Raw genomic sequence first — 5,206 nt, 5'->3', positions numbered from 1 at the left:
GTTCCTTGGAGTTAAGGTTTCCGGGAAATGTTCCAAGTGCAAGAATCAGAAGCTTTGTGGTTTCAGCTATGAATGAAGAGAAAGTGTGTCCCATGAATGGTTTCTATGTTTTTAGTTAACTTAAAACGCCTTGGAGTCACCTGGGCTAACACTTGGTAAGGCAAGTGATCTCTAACCATGGAGATGCACTAGTTTACCCATTGCGAGCCTCTGGGAGGTGACTTGAAGGTAGGATTTTCTGGAATTGCCAACACTTGGTAAGCTTTTGGACTCTAAGGAGACATCCATTAGTTATCTCTTACGAGCTTGTGAAAGGAAATCCAAGGTTAAAGATCACCTTGAATGGTAAAGGCTAAGTGAGAGGCTCGAACCATTGCAAGTTGCATTAGTGAGAGAATTAAAGCTGAAATCCAATTGAGGGATGCATTTGTGCAACACCTGTTAGAGAAGTGACTTTATGTTAATTCTCTAATGCGAGGAATTGAACCAACTGACCGGAGCTATGCTTTTGCATGAGGAACCTCCCCTGTAAACCTGAATCTCCAAGGAATGCTTTTCTTCTTAAGTAATTTTCATCACTTGCTGTGTTGTTAATCTAAGTCCAAACCTTTTTCAACCAAAGTTTGTGTTTTATTTCTTAAGCTAATCTTAAAACGAAACAGCACCAATTCACTTTGAATTGGTATCATTTTCAGCTTGGAAACCCTTCCCAGTGAACGATCCTAGAGCCACTATGCTATAGTAGCTTTTTCTTTGCTACCCTAGTTCATGGTGTTATAGGTTATAAATTTTGTTGATTACTCCCGCCATCAAGGAGCACCAGCTGGACACGAATCAGCTGAGACACCAATTAGGCATGAATTTAATGCTAATAAATTCCTTATTTTGCCTTTGCATGGATCCTTCTCATGTCTTACAAGTGTTGAATCTCTTTTTAGGCATAATTGACCCTTACTCTACTTCGGTTGAAAATTACTTTTATAACTTGCATCATTTTCCTCCCTTAAATATGAAATTAAGCTCAAAATATATGTTAGATCCATAACTAGGATCTTAGCATTAATTTAAGTTAAGTTTGATGATTTAAGCTTTTTATATAGCACATATATCATATATGTGCCATTGAAGCATAAATTTTGGCTCCAATTAGCAAGCACTTCTAATCTTTAGATTTGGATCCAATAGTTGTTTTGAATATTTCTATTGCTAGGATCTAATAGCCCTAGGGATATTAACATGCACCTAACAATATCCAGGGTTAAGGAATAGCGTAATCCAAGATTCCCTATATGCCCTTTCATGATATATCCATAACAATTATTCTCATGGTTCTTAGGCTCCCCTAAACTCTTCTTATTTTCTTATGTTACCTTAATATTACTCCACCTTTGGTGGTGTGATGTGGTTTTCTTTTTCTATGAATTTAAGGAATGATTAACATGAGTGCCATGGTACTAGAACTTCCTTCCATGGTTATGGCCACATCCTCATCTACATCCACTATTATGGGAGTTTGTAGGGATAAAGCCCTTAAAATTAAGACATGATGTAACAAAGTTAGATATGAACTTCTACTTTTTTATTCATCATTTGCACTAATATTGATTTGAGCCTTTAGACACATATCACTTGCACTGTACATGACTTGGTGGCATTAAGTTACACAAAAGATACAATTCATAAGTTCCTTACAAGAGAATAAGTAGTTCACATTCAATTCATGGATTTAGGTAATATAGTAGAGGTTGTAATGCACTAACTCCTAATTGAAAGGATGGGTTATCTTAGCCATTGGGATGGGTTTCCCATGGTGAGTGCACTAGTGTGTATGGTTACCATTGGACAAGTCATACGGTGAATCATAATGTAAGGTTATTAGGTTGTCATGATTCACTAAGCTATTGTATTACATAGGCTCTCAACTTTGAGAGGATATTGAACCTGTGTTGAAATCAATACATGAGGCTTTTTGCTATGGGTGAGACCCTAATATGGTCATATATCCCCTATGGATGGGGTCATTATTGATGGAGGTTGGTGGCAATTGGTATTCTTGATAAAGGCACTATGCTAGCTCATGGGATTAAGATAACTTGTCTCCTTAGGTAATCCAAAGGATGCATGATCATGAAATTTGTGGCTATCATAATTCTTTAAGTGGAATTTTGACATATGTTCTTAATGAGTTAAAGTATGTCAGTTAATTACATAATTTGACATCAAGCGTAACATCTCTTACATTGTATATAACTTAGGTTCATTAGGAGTTGCATGGAAGATCCAAGTTGTGGGTTCCTTGCAAGTAGATGATTTGTTCACAACCAGTTTGTGGACTTAGGCAATCCATTTAAGGTTATAGTGTCCTACCTCCTAATGGGAAGAATAGTTGGTCTTGGCCATCGGGATGAGATTCCCATCGTGAGTGCACTAGTGTGTATGATTATACATTGTATTGGACTTACAGTAAGTCATGATATAAAGCTATCGGGTAGTCATAACTTTACCAAGTTATTATACTATAGTATCTCAATCTTGAGAGAATATTGAGCTTATGCAAAAGTTAGCAGTGGCTTTAACCTATAGGTGATATCATAAGTTGATCTTATATTCTTTATGGATTGGGTCGCTATTGATGGAAGTCGGTGGCAATATGTATTCTCAATAGAGACACCATGATATCTCATGGACTTTGAGACAGTTTATCCCTCTAAGTGATCCTAAAGACATATAATCATGAAATTTGTGGGCTTACAATAATTCCTTTAGTGGAATTTGACATATGTTTTTAGTGAGGTAGAGTATGTCATTTGATCACATAATAAGAGGATCTATAATTCAAGGATCGTAGAGGTAGTCTTCAAAGGATGATAACTTTCACCTTGTTAGACTACAAACAACTAGTTCATGGGGAAACTGTATATAGTGGATAGTAGGTCATAGGTCCAAGCAATTGGTATCTCATTGTAATATACATAGAGTATTTGAGTGCAGTTGACTCTCTATAGTGAGATGTTGAGTTAATTTTAGAATTTGATTTGGAGGAAGCCAGTAATCCTATGGGTTCCAATGATCCCCACTTTGAGCTCATATTACTTGATGGCACAATTTATGAGGGTTGGATGGGTTTTTAGTTCACTTTTGTGTATAAGGGTGTTTTGGCAATTACACAATTTTGCACAGGGATAAGTGAGTGGTATCTATGGACTGGGCTAATTGATTAATTAGGGACCTATATATTCGATTAATCAATTAGCAACCTATTTAGGCTAGATTAAGTGACCCAAGCCCATAATGGTCTTAAGTGACTTAAGCCCAGCAGAAAACCTATAAATACTCCTTTAGGGGTTAAGGTTTCTAGTTTTTGTCATTCTCTCTCTATAGTTCAAAGAGAGAACTCTATCCTTCAGTCTTCAGATCTCCACCATTTTTTTGTCTAAACTCAAGGAGAAGTCATCAGGTGGAAGATCATAGTGTTTACAATATCTACTATGACTTTAAAGTATTTTATACCGATTGGAATGAATTCAAAAACATTCAGATGAAAGGTATGTAACATTATTCTTTAGGTCTATATTTTCTATGGTATTAATATTGTTATTGAATACCTAATTTTCTGCTGCGATAAATTGAGAGTGTCTAAGATAGATTTTCATGCAATCTAACAATCCAAGGCATGAGAATAGAGTAATTTAGGGTTTCTCAACATTTGTAACTTTGGGATTAGAGAGGTAATCTTGATAGGTTGATAGCACTACCATGTTAGATTACAAACACTAGTTTAAGGGGAGTTTGTATGCAATGAATAGTATGTCATGAACCTGAGCTTTAGCTCATTGTAATTTCATAGTGTAGTGGAGTACGATTGGCTCTCTTTAGTGGAATGTTGAGTCAACTTCAAAATTGGATTTTAAGGGAGCCAATATTTTCCTATGGGTCTTAGTGGTCCCTACTTGAGCTTTTAGTTCATGGTGACACTTCATTTGAGGGATTTGGGTTTCAAGTTCATATGAGTGCATAAAGATATTTTGGTAAAAATGCAAGGTTGCATTAAATCTTATGAATTGACTTACTGGATTAGGCTAATTAATTAATTGGAGTCTAATGAGGCTAATTAATTAGTTAGGACTCAGGAGGGCTGGGTTAGTGACTTAAGTTTAATCTAGGCTTAAGTCACTTAAGCCACAAGGAGCCATATATGAACCCACTTAGGGGTGTAAGGTTCAAACATTTGCCATTTTCTATCTTTTAAACAATCATTAGAGAGAAACCCTAACCACCCTCAAGAAAGAAGAGAAAAGTCCACACTTTTCTTATGCTTATACCCATGTGAGGAGAGATTGGGTAGAAGAACATTGGATAAATGAGTTCTATGGTGTTTTTTTATATCTCTATCGACTTGAAAATGATATGGGAACATCCAGATCATAGGTATGTATTTTAGCCTCTAGATCTAATATCTATTTTGGTTTTTATAGCTATAGTTTTTTGTTGCGTTAGATTTAAAAAGTCTAAGGATAGATACCATGCACTCAATAAGATCCAAGGTTAGAAAACAAGGTAATTCAAGGTTTTGAATAAGATGGTGTTGCATTCACTTCATGGAATGGTTTAGAATTGGTTGGTTGAAACTAGTAATTTTCATCCAAAGGTCTTATTTTAGTTAGTAACAAGAAGATATGATATTAAGTCAAAGTATTTTGTAAATCTATGTTCTCGACATTACTATTGTAGGAGTACATTCGAGGCATGAATTGTACTAAAAGTTTTTTCTAACATGCATTTTTTTGTGATTTTTCTTTGCACAACTTTAACTAAGAGTTGATTTTTGAAGTTATATTCATTAATCCTTTTGAAATCTCGCAACTTTAGGTTCATACAATCATATCGAGCTTTTGGGATAATCACAATTTTTTTATGGTCACATTTTTCCCTCAAATTGCTCCAAAGAGTAAAAGGGTCATTTATCATAAAGACATTCATTTTTTAAAATTTTGTGGAGATGATGATGAAGGAAAAAATTAGTGATTTTGCGCAATCTTATACGGATGCTTGATTTCCTTTCTTGATCGTATTTTCAAGATTCATCATATCAAGATATATTTTAACATCAAGGATCGAAAATAGAAAATATTTTTTTTTTCTCAAAATGTCAAATGCTACAAATTCAAGTTTTGTCAAATTCAGCATTATAAAAAAGCTTTAGAGT

The sequence above is a fragment of the Vitis riparia genome, chromosome 6 (assembly GCF_004353265.1).
Source record: "Vitis riparia cultivar Riparia Gloire de Montpellier isolate 1030 chromosome 6, EGFV_Vit.rip_1.0, whole genome shotgun sequence".
Lineage (NCBI taxonomy): Eukaryota > Viridiplantae > Streptophyta > Magnoliopsida > Vitales > Vitaceae > Vitis > Vitis riparia.
The sequence above is the reverse complement of the archived record's forward strand: the minus strand, read 5'-3'. Positions refer to the sequence as shown.